Raw genomic sequence first — 12,614 nt, forward strand, 5'->3', positions numbered from 1 at the left:
TTAATCTTTCCTTGTCTTTCATGACTGACACTTAAAGAATATTTGCAAACATTTTGGAGTGTGTCCTGCTAACTGGGATTTATCTAGTGTGTTCTCACTGGTTTGAAGATATACATGTTTGGATTTTAGAGTTTCTTTTGGTAAGAATACCATAGAAATGATGCTATGTTCATATTCTATTATATTAGGCATGTATGATGTTAAATGTCTTGTTTACTGGTGATAATCTGGCTACTCAGTTGAGACAGAATCTTGTTAGATTTCTTCAGATGTTGTCTCACTAGTTTCCACTGCTACTGTTAATATAGTTTATTTGTGTAATATTCTCAAATTGTTACATTTGCTTGTTTCCTTTTTTTTTCATTTTTTAAATAGAAACTTTATTCTCAGGACACCAAACTAGGGATAAACTGGATGTTCTCACTAAAAGACATAAAATAAGGACAAAGGTTCTCTTGCAGCTCTGTGCATGAGGGCATGACTGAAACCGTATAAACGGAGAGATAAAACGCCCATCAGCTTGGAAGGTGGATGGAAAGTACTGTCCCCTCTGATCCCACGCTCTGCTCACCCCACCTATAATTTCAAGTTACTTCTGCTTCCTCTTATGTTACCTTATGACAATCCATTTTTGGACGCCTCATGTGGTTGATAATTTGTTTCATAATTTTCACTGCCATCGCCAGTAAGCAACACTCAACTCTGTGCTAGGAGTCCAGAGTATTGATTTTGAGTTTTAAAGCTTTCTCTTCTCTCTCTCTCTCTCTCTCTCTCTCTCTCTCTCTCTCTCTCTCTCTCTCTCTCTCTCTCTCTGTGTGTGTGTGTGTTTGCGTGCGCACGCACGTGTGTGAGGTACTTCTGATATATCTGTGCACATGAGTGTTTTAGAAGGTGAGATCCTGCTTGTGGGCAGACACCAGAAGGGCCATTACGTATCCTGTTCCAACATTCTCTGCCTCTGTTCCCTTCTGACAGAGTCCACAGAGTATGTTGGTCATTTTACATGATTTCTCGGAGTCTGAACTCACACTCACATTGTTCAGCAAAGCACTTTTATTTGCTGTGACATCCCTTCCAAGATTTTTCTTTCATTAACATAGATTTTGTTCATACACTATATTCTGATTTGCCTAATCCCCAAACTTCCCAGATCTTTCCTTCTTTCCAACCTACCCAAATTCATGCATTTTCTGTCTCCCTGTTTCTCTCTGTATCTCATTTTTTCTTTCTCCTTCTAGTTCTTTCTCTCTTTGCCTCCCTTTCCCACTCCCTCTCTCTCATTAGATTACAAACAGAAATTTAATAACAATAATAATGATGATAAGAAGATAAAAACAAAGCCATCAAACCAGAGTATAACGTAACAAATGATAGAGTCAAAGCAAAACTTAATATACATTGTGACAGTGATATGTGTGTGCATACCCAAAAACTTTATAAAGCAAAAGCTTAATATACATATATACACAGTGACATGTCTGTGTACATACCCCGAAACTTCATAAAAACAAAAAACTGGAAACCATAATATATGTTCAAAAGACATAAAAGATAAAAACAAAACAATAAACACATTCCACAGAAACATTGATAAAGCATTGACACAAAGAGCTTTCATAAATGGCATTAAGTTCATTTTTTATTAGACATTTATTACTGGAGATATAACTTGTATGCCCAGTGAGATGCTGCTAGAATTTTTTTTTTTAATTTTGAAAGCATTTATCTATTGGTGATACGTCCACTTCCCTTTCTTCTTGGTGGGACCCCATCTGGCCTAGAACTTCACACGCACTCTGCATGTAAGTCCTTGATTTCATGCTATCCTGTGAGCATCGTGGTCTATTTAAAAAGATGGTAAAAGCTCCTGATTGATCGTCAGAGTGTTTATAGATAATTTTCGGTTGTTTTACTGAGAAAACTATTGATTTCTTTCTCAATGCCCAGTATAGTCACACTGAAGAAAGCTGTGTATCTCACTGGGGAAGATTTCATGGGCCATTTTCTTTTCTTTCTGCATATAAATATGAGGCATACTCATAATTTTACTGTTATTTACTAAGTATTTAATATGAATCATTATGTTTAAATTCAAAGAAATATTGAGAAGAATAAAGAAGACAAGCATGCTTAGTGTGCTCTTTTTACAACACTACCTTTCTGGATGAACGTGAATTAATCTTGACCACAGCTGGCTACCATCTGTAAGATTACCTTCCATCAATATCTTTCTTTTTCTTAATTATTTTGAGCATTCTTTTCTACAGAGAGATCACCTTACATTTTTTTGCACCAAATATTTCATCATATTCATATAAGTAGAGTTTTAGTCCAGAGATGAATAAATGTGAGAAATGCATGTATGCCTGGCTGTTGCATAAATTGGCTCTCGTCTTATTGCCAGAGACAAAGTAGGACTTTTAATATATACAATTATATATATATGCAAAATTTAGTTGAAAACACTATCAAAAGGTAGTTATCTTTCTTATTTGATGTTCATGGAATTCAAAAGTTGTGTAATCAGTATCTTCACAGATTAGCTGGTAATGTCTGCAGATGCTTTTCAATATGGAAAATAGAAATAAGAATTGATTCAAAGGACACAGAATAGGAGACTTGGAGGAGGAGAAGGCAGGGGGGGTGTCTGCTCTAATCTAATCCATGCTGAGAATTTTGAAATACATACATCCGCTGTGTGCATACAATTTGCTATGCAAGAGGTAGATAATGAAATACATAGTTAATTTATAATGATTTCCAAAATATCCACAAATATGTGTAGCACATTGAAACTATTGCCTTTTATAGATGATCTTATTGAAGACTGGTAAGTTAAAAGGCTTGTCTCAATTAGCTCAGAGACTAAAAGTAACATCACAATTGTTCACAAGAAAACATTATATAGTATAGTATCTGTCACTCAAAATATAATCTTAAATCAACGTGACGGCTGTGATGATGATGAATGTGTGTGTGCGTGTGTGTCTGAGTGTTCAATGGGAAGCTAAATAGTTGTGCATACATGTTTGGGCGTTTAGGTAGATAGGTAGATAGAAGGATAGATAGATAGATAGATAGATAGACAGACAGATAGATAGATAGATAGATAGATAGATAGAAGATAGAAAAATAGATAGGTGAATGATAGATGATTAGCATGTCTGCCTTGAAAAAGCTAATGATAAACTTTTTTTCACTTATCTCTATAATTTTTTTATTAACTTGAGTATTTCTTACTTAAATTTCGAAGGTTATTTCTTTCCCGGTTTCCAGGCCAACATCCCCCTAACCCCTCCCCCTCCCCTTCTATATGGCTGTTCCCCTCCCAATCCTCGCCCCATTACCGCCCTCCCCCCAACAATCATGTTCACTGGGGGTTCAGCCTTAGCACGAAGAAGGGCTTCTCCTTCCACTGGTGCTCTTACTAGGCTATTCATTGGTACCTATGAGGTTAGAGTCCAGGGTCAGTCCATGTATAGTCTTTAGGTAGTGGCTTAGTCCCTGGAAGCTCTGGTTGCTTGGCATTGTTGTACATATGGGGTCTCGAGTCCATTCAAGCTCTTCCAGTTCTTTCTCTGATTCCTTCAACGGGGGTCCTGTTCTCAGTTCAGTGGTTTGCTGTTGGCATTCGCCTATGTATTTGCTGTATTCTGGCTGTGTCTCTAAGGAGAGATCTACATCCGGTTCCTGTTGGCCTGCACTTCTTTGCTTCATCCATCTTGTCTAATTGGGAGGCTGTATATGTATGGGCCACATGTGGGGCAGGCTCTAAATGGGTGTTCCTTCTGACTCTGTTTTAAACTTTACCCCTCAATTCCCTGCCAAGGGTATTCTTGTTCCCCTTTTGAAGGAGGAGTGAAGCATTCGCATTTTGATCATCTGTCTTGAGTTTCATTTGTTCTGTGCATCTAGGGTAATTCAAGTATTTGAGCTAATAGTCACTTATCAATGACGGCATACCATGTGTGTTTTTCTGTGATTGGGTTACCTCACTCAGGATGATATTTTCCAGTTCCTTCCATTTGCTTATGAATTCCATAAAGTCATTGTTTTTGATACCTGAGTAATATTCCATTGTGTAGATGTACCACATTTTCTGTATCCATTCCTCTGTTGAAGGGCATCTGGATTCTTTCCAGCTTCTGGCTATTATAAATAAGGCTGCTGTGAACATAGTGGAGCACGTGTCTTTGTTATATGTTGGGGCATCTTTTGGGTATATGCCCAAGAGAGGTATAGCTGGGTCCTCAGGTAGTTCAATGTCCAATTTTCTGAGGAACCTGCGGAGTGATTTCCAGAATGGTTGTACCAGTCTGCAACCCCAGCAACAATGGAGGAGTGTTCCTCTTTCTCCACATCCTCACCAGCATTTTCTGTCAACTGAGTTTTTGATCTTAGCCATTCTCACTGGTGTGAGGTGAAATCTCAGGGTTGTCTTGATTTGCATTTCCCTTATGACTAAAGATGTTGAACATTTCTTTAGGTGTTTCTCAGCCATTTGGCATTCCTCAGCTGTGAATTCTTTGTTTAGCTCTGAACACCATTTTTTTTAAAAGTAGAATGTATTTTTTTTATTTATTTTTTCTTTCTTTAATTGGATATTTTCTTTTTTTTTTGACTTTTTTTTTTTTAATTAACTTGAGTATTTCTTATATACATTTGCAGTGTTATTTCCTTTCCTGGTTTCCGGGCAAATATACCCCTCCTTCCTCCCCTTTCTTTTTTTTTTTTATTATTAACTTGAATATTTCTTATATACATTTCGAGTGTTATTCCCTTTCCCGGTTTCCGGGCAAACATCCCCCTCCCCCCTTCCTTATAGGTGTTCCCCTCCCCACCCTCCCCTCATTGCTGCCCTCCCCCCAACAGTCTAGTTCACTGGGGGTTCAGTCTTAGCAGGACCCAGGGCTTCCCCTTCCACTGGTGCTCTTACTAGGCTATTCATTGCTACCTATGAGGTCAGAGTCCAGGGTCAGTCCATGTATAGTCTTTAGGTAGTGGCTTAGTCCCTGGAAGCTCTGGTTGCTTGGCATTGTTATACATATGGTGTCTCGAGCCCCTTCAAGCTCTTCCAGTTCTTTCTCTGATTCCTTCAACGGGGGTCCTATTCTCAGTTCAGTGGTTTGCTGCTGGCATTCGCCTCTGTATTTGCTGTATTCTGGCTGTGTCTCTCAGGAGCGATCTACATCCGGCTCCTGTCAGCCTGCACTTCTTTGCTTCATCCATCTTGTCTAACTGGATGGCTGTATATGTATGGGCCACATGTGGGGCAGGCTCTGAATGGGTGTTCCTTCAGTCTCTGTTTTAATCTTTGCCTCTCTCTTCCCTGCTAAGGGTATTCTTGTTCCCCTTTTAAAGAAGGAGTGAAGCATTCACATTTTGATCATCCTTCTTGAGTTTCATTTGTTCTAGGCGTCTAGGGTGCAAGCATTTGGGCTAATAGGCCACTTATCAATGAGTGCATACCATGTATGTCTTTCTGTGATTGGGTTAGCTCACTCAGGATGATATTTCCCAGTTCCAACCATTTGCCTACGAATTTCATAAAGTCATTGTTTTTGATAGCTGAGTAATATTCCATTGTGTAGATGTACCACATTTTCTGTATCCATTCCTCTGTTGAAGGGCATCTGGGTTCTTTCCAGCTTCTGGCTATTATAAATAAGGCTGCTATGAACATAGTGGAGCACGTGTCTTTTTTATATGTTGGGGCATCTTTTGGGTATATGCCCAAGAGAGGTATAGCTGGATCCTCAGGCAGTTCAATGTCCAATTTACTGAGGAACCTCCAGACTGATTGCCAGAATGGTTGTACCAGTCTGAAACCCCACCAACAATGGAGGAGTGTTCCTCTTTCTCCACATCCTCGCCAGCATTTGCTGTCACCTGAGTTTTTGATCTTAGCCATTCTCACTGGTGTGAGGTGAAATCTCAGGGTTGTTTTGATTTGCATTTCCCTTATTTCTAAAGATGTTGAACATTTCTTTAGGTGTTTCTCAGCCATTCGGCATTCCGCAGCTGTGAATTCTTTGTTTAGCTCTGAACCCCATTTTTTAATAGGGTTATTTGTCTCCCTGCGGTCTAACTTCTTGAGTTCTTTGTATATTTTGGATAGAAGCCCTCTATCTGTTGGATTGGTAAAGATGTTTTCCCAATCTGTTGGTTGCCGTTTTGTCCTAAACACACTGTCCTTTGCCTTACAGAAGCTTTGCAGTTTTATGAGATCCCATTTGTCGATTCTTGATCTTAGAGCATAAGCCATTGGTGTTTTGTTCAGGAAATTTTTTCCAGTGCCCATGTGTTCCACATGCTTCCCTAGTTTTTCTTCTATTAGTTTGAGTGTGTCTGGTTTGATGTGGAGGTCCTTGATCCACTTGGACTTAAGCTTTGTACAGGGTGATAAGCATGGATCGATCTGCATTCTTCTACATGTTGACCTCCAGTTGAACCAGCACTATTTGCTGAAAATGCTATCTGTTTTCCATTGGATGGTTTCGGCTCCTTTTGTCAAAAATCAAGGGACCACAGGTGTGTGGGTTCATTTCTGGGTCTTCAATTCTATTCCATTGCTCTGTCAGTCTGTCTCTGTGCCAATACCATGCAGTTTTTTTTTTTATCACTATTGCTCTGTAATACTGCTTGAGTTCAGGGATAGTGATTCCCCCGGAAATCCTTTTATTGTTGAGGATAGTTTTAGCTATCCTGGGTTCTTTGTTATTCCAGATGAATTTTCAAATTGTTCTGTCTAACTCTTTGAAGAATTGGATTGGTATTTTGATGGGATTGCACTGAATCTGTAGATCGATTTTCATTAATTGGCCATTTTTACTATATTAATCCTGCCAATCCATGAGCATGGGAGATCTTTCCATCTTCTGAGGTCTTCTTCAATTTCTTTCTTCAGAGGCTTGAAGTTCTTATTTTTCAGATCTTTTACTTGCTTGGTTAAAAGTCACACCGAGGTACTTTAAATTATTTGGGACTATTATGAAGGGTGTCATTTCCCTAATTTCTTTCTCGGCTTGTTTCTCTTTTGTGTAGAGGAAGGCTACTGATTTATTTGAGTTAATTTTATACCCAGCCACTTGGCTGAAGTTGTTTATCAGCTTTAGTAGTTCTCTGGTGGAACTTTTGGAATCACTTAAATATACTATCATATCATCTGCAAATAGTGATATTTTGACTTCTTTTCCAATCTGTATCCCCTTACTCTCCTTTTGTTGTCTGATTGCTCTGGGTAGAACTTCAAGAACTATATTGAATAAGTAGGGAGAGAGTGGGCAGCCTTGTCTAGTCCCTGATTTTAGTGGGATTGCTTCAAGTTTTTCTCCATTTAGTTTAATGTTAGCGACTGGTTTGCTGTATATGGCTTTTACTATGTTTAGGTATGGGCCTTGAATTCCTATTCTTTCCAGCACTTTTATCATGAAGGGGTGTTGAATTTTGTCAAATGCTTTCTCAGCATCTAATGAAATGATCATGCGGTTTTTTTCTTTCAGTTTGTTTATATAATGGATCACGTTGATGGTTTTCTGTATATTAAAGCAGGCCTGCATGCCTGGGATGAAGCCTCCTTGATCATGGTGGATGATTGTTTTGATGTGCTCTTGGATTCGGTTTGCCAGAATTTTATTGAGTATTTTTGTGTCGATATTCATAAGGGAAATTGGTCTGAAGTTCTCTTTCTTTGTTGGGTCTGTGTGTGGTTTAGGTATAAGAGTAATTGTGGCTTTATAGAAGGAATTCAGTAGTGCTCCATCTGTTTCAAATTTGTGGAATAGTTTGGATAGTATTGGTATGAGGTCTTCTATGAAGGTCTGACAGAATTCTGCACTTAATCCTTCTGGAACTGGGGTCTTTTTGGTTGGGAGACCTTTAATGACTGCTTCTATTTTGTTAGGAGTTATGGGGTTGTTTAACTGGTTTATCTGTTCCTGATTTAACTTCGGTACCTGGTATCAGTTTAGGAAATTGTCCATTTCCAGCAGATTTTCAAGTTTTGTTGAATATAGGCTTCTGTAGTAGGATCTGATGACTTTTTTAATTTCCTCTGATTCTGTAGTTATGTCTCCCTTTTCATTTCTGATTTTGTTAATTTGGACACACTCTCTGTGTCCTCTCGTTAGTCTGGTTAAGGGTTTATCTATCTTGTTGATTTTCTGTTGATTCTTTCTATGGTCCTTTTGTTTCTACTTCATTGATTTCAGCTCTGAGTTTGATTATTTCCTGCCTTCTACTCCTCCTGGGTGTATTTGCTTCTTTTTGTTCTAGATCTTTTAGGTGTGCTGTCAAGCTGGAGACATATGCTCTCTCCTGTTTCTTCCTGCAGGCACTCAGAGCTATGAGTTTTCCTCTTAGTATAGCTTTCATGTGTCCCATAAGTTTGGGTATATTGTACCTTCATTTTCATTAAATTCTAAGAAGTCTTTAATTTCTTTATTTCTTCCTTGACCAGGTTATTGTTGAGTAGAGCACTGTTCAACTTCCTTGTATATGTGGGCGTTCTTCCCTTATTGTTATTGAAGACCAGCTTTAACCCGTGGTGGTCTGATAGGACGTATGGGATTACTTCTATCTTTCTGTATGTGTTGAGGCCTGTTTTTCAACCAATTATATGGTCAATTTTGGAGAAAGTACCATGAGTTGCTGAGAAGAATGTATATCCTTTTGCTTTAGGATAGAATGTTCTATCAATATGTGTTAAGTCTATTTGCTTCATGACTTCTCTTAGTCTGTCTATGTCTTTGTTTAATTTCTGTTTCCATGACCTGTCCATTGATGAGAGTGAGGTGTTGAAATCTCCTACTATTATTGTGTGAGGTGTAATGTGTGTTTTGAGCTTTAGTAAGGATTCTTTCATGTATGTAGGTGCCCTTGTATTTGGAGCATAGATATTTAGGATTGAGAGTTCATCTTGGTGGATTTTTCCTTTGATGAATATGAAGTGTCCTTCCTTACCTTTTTTGATGACTTTTAGTTGAAAATTAATTTTATTCGATATTAGAATGGCTACTCCAGCTTGCTTCTTCAGACCATTTGCTTGGAAAGTTGTTTTCCAGCCTTTAACTCTGAGGTAGTGTCTGTCTTTGTCTCTGAGGTGTGTTTCCTGTAGGCAGAAGAGTGCAGGGTCCTCATTGCATATTCAGTGTGCTAATCTATGTCTTTTTATTGGGGAGTTGAGACCATTGATGTTGAGAGATATTAAGGAATAGTGATTATTGCTTCCTGTTATATTCATATTTGGATGTGAGGTTATGTTTGTCTGCGTTTCTTCTCTTTGTTTTGTTGCCAAGATGATTAGTTTCTTGCTTTTTCTAGGTTTGTAGCTTGCCTCCTTATGTTGGGCTTTACCATTTATTATCCTTTGTAGTGCTGGATTTGTAGAAAGATATTGTGCAAATTTGGTTTTGTCATGGAATATATCTTGGTTTCTCCATCTATGTTAATTGAGAGTTTTGCAGGATACAATAACCTGGGCTGGCATTTGTGTTCTCTTAGGGTCTGTATGACATCTGTTCAGGATCTTCTGGCTTTCATAGTCTCTGGCGAGAAGTCTGGTGTGATTCTGATAGGTCTGTCTTTATATGTTACTTGACCTTTTTCCCTTAGTGCTGTTAATATTATTTTTTTATTTTGTGCATTTGGTGTTTTGACTATTATGTGAAAGGAGGAGTTTCTTTTCTGGTCCAATCTATTTGGAGTTCTGTAGGCTCCTTGTATGCTTATGGGCATCTCTTTCTTTAGGTTAGGGAAGTTTTCTTCTATGATTTTGTTGAAGATATTTGCAGTCCTTTGAGCTGGGATTCTTTACTCTCTTCTATACCTATTATACCTTAGGTTTGATCTTCTCATTGAGTCCTGGATTTCCTGTATGTTTGGACCAGTAGCTTTTTTCGTTTTACATTATCTTTGAAAGTTGTGTCGATGATTTCTATGGAATCTTCTGCTCCTGAGATTCTCTCTTCTCTCTCTTGTATTCTGTTGGTGATGCTTGTATCTATGGCTCCTTGTCTCTTCCTTTGGTTTTCTATATCCAGGGTTGTTTCCCTGTGTTCTTTCTTGATTGCTTCTATTTCCATTTTTAATTCCTTCAACTGTTTGGTTGTGTTTTCCTGGAATTCTTTCAGGGATTTTTGTGATTCCTCTCTATAGGCTTCTACTTGTTCATTTATGTTTTCCTGCATTTCTCTAAGGGAGTTCTTCATGTCTTTCTTGAAGTCCTCCAGCATCATGATCAAATATGATTTTAAATCTAGATCTTGCTTTTCTGGTGTGTTTGGATATTCAGTGTTTTCTTTGGATGGGAGAATTGGGCTCTGATGATGCCATGTAGTCTTGGTTTCTTGCTTGAGTTCTTGAGCTTGTCTCTCGCCATCAGATTATCTCTGGTGTTACTTTGTTCTGGTATTTCTGACAGTGGCTAGACTGTCCTATAAGCCTGTGCTTCAGGAGTGCTGTAGCCCTGTTTTCCTGTTTTCTTTCAGCCAGTTATGGGAACAGAGTGTTCTGCTTTCGGGCGTGTATTTTTTCCTGTCTACAGGTCTTCAGCTGTTCCTGTGGGCCTGTGTCCTGAGTTCACTAGGCAGGTAGCTTGGAGCAGAAAGGTTGGTCTTACCTGTGGTCCCAAGGCTCAAGTTTGCTCGTGGGGTTTTTCTTATGAGCTCTCCGCGAAGGCAGCAACCAGGAGGAGTTCTGCCGCCCTTTCCGGGAGTCCCTGTGCACCAGGGTCCCAGATAGCGTTTGGTGTTTTCCTCTGGAGTCAGAAATGTGGGCAGGGTGTAGTCTCTTCTTGCTTCCCAGGCATGTCTGCCTCTCTGAAGGTTTAGCTCTCCCTCCCATGGGATTTGGGTGCAGAGATCTTTTAATCCGGTCCCTTCAGGTTCCGGTGGTGTCACGGGCGCAGGGGACCTGCAGCTCCTGTGCCCCTATCTACCGTTTCCCAGAGGCCATATGCTTGTTTCTTATTTAATGGAAATCATTGACATTTTATGAAAATATTTGATCTTATTCTAGATAAGTATTTTTAAAGCAGTAAAGGTGTATTCTTTATTATGTATAGTACCAAAATACAATCTCAGAGATATTAGCGAGATCTACTTTACTAGGTATATTCTTTAGAAGTCCTATTTTCTAATTTGTTTACTTAATATTTCTGATACTTTAAGATACTTTTACCCCTGTGGTGATGGATATTGAGTCCTGGGCTTCATACCTGCCAGGTGAATATTCTGCCACTGAGGTAAATATCCATGCTCCCATTCTATTGTTTGTTTCTTTTCTTTTCTCTTTAAAAAGCAGGGTTTAAGACTGTAGCCCAGTCTGGTCTAAACTTGTGATAATTCTCCTGTTTCATCTGTGTCATATTTTTAATTACACACATTATGCTATATGCTATATTTGCTGTGTTTCTTTCTCTACCAGATATGCATTTTTTACTCACATGCATACATGAATGCATGCATGTACATACAGAGCTATATTACACTTTGGAGAGTTGATAGTTTTTCTCTGCTTATCTTTATATGCAGAACTTTATCTTAGTATTTTTCACTATCAATGAGTTACTCAAGAGCGAGAAGATCAGTATACTGTGACAGGCAAGAGACTGCTAGTGAAGATCTAAACTCTGTCTCTTTCAGTGAAATCTAGCTGAGAAGTTCAAATGTTAGAGGTAGGGCAATGATTAATGTACACAATTACAGTTTGGACTCATGTAAATTAGTCAGGAAACATGTTTTAAATATTTATGGAAACCAACTTTGTAGTTCTGCCTTGTCACCAAAAGAACAAAAAGGAATAACACAAATCCTTAAGCTAACATGGCAATGATTTTGACAATGAAAGTCCAGTTAACATCTAAGCAATAAGGAATCACATTTTTACATGAAAGCATACATATGTCAGTGTATGCTTCACAATGTCTTCTATGAAAAAAATCATACTACTTACAGGACTAGGATAAATGTACCTAGATTTATAGAAGATAAAGGGAAGAGATGCTATCAAACGAATTTTAGTCTTTAATGCTTATCAAGTCTCTTAAAGGGCAATGTCCAAGTATTGTGTAACATGAAAGTTGAAGTATATATTATGATCCAATAAAAGTACAGAAAACCCAGGATACACTCCACAGAACTCAAGAAGTTTAATAAGCTGAAGGGCCCAAGCAAAGTTGTCTCAATCCCACTTGGGAGAGAAGAAAGCAATTATGGGGGACACAGGGAGGGAAGAAACTGGGTGAAGAGGGAACAGGGAGGGGAAAAAAGGAACATGATCAGGTTTTGGGGGTGGGGGCAGGAGTGAAAACCTGAGGCCCAGCAGAAAGAATGGAAACAGGCAACCTCGGTGGTAGGAGGTGAGGAGACCCTCTAGAATGTACCAGAGACTTGGGAGGTGAGAGACTCTCAGGGATCAATGGGGGGGACCTTAGATAAAATGTCCAATGATGGGGAGAGGGAACCTGTACAGTCCACCTCCAATAGAAAGACAGGACATCAAGTGGAGGTAAGGAGTTGTTATCCACAGTCAAAACTCTGATCCAAAATTGTCCCTGTCTAAAAGACCTGCAGGAACAAAAATGGAGAAGAGGATGAGGGAAAGGAGGTCCAGTG

General features: G+C 38.9%; 1 protein-coding gene across 4 annotated transcripts in view; it reads right to left on the bottom strand.

Moving 5' to 3' along the window:
* Jade3 (jade family PHD finger 3) overlaps positions 1–12,614 on the bottom strand; it is a 172,338-nt gene that overhangs the window by 72,149 nt on the left and 87,575 nt on the right. The window lies entirely within an intron of this gene.

The sequence above is a fragment of the Rattus norvegicus genome, chromosome X, assembly GCF_021556685.1.
Source record: "Rattus norvegicus strain SHRSP/BbbUtx chromosome X, alternate assembly SHRSP_T2T, whole genome shotgun sequence".
NCBI classification, from domain to species: Eukaryota; Metazoa; Chordata; class Mammalia; order Rodentia; family Muridae; genus Rattus; species Rattus norvegicus.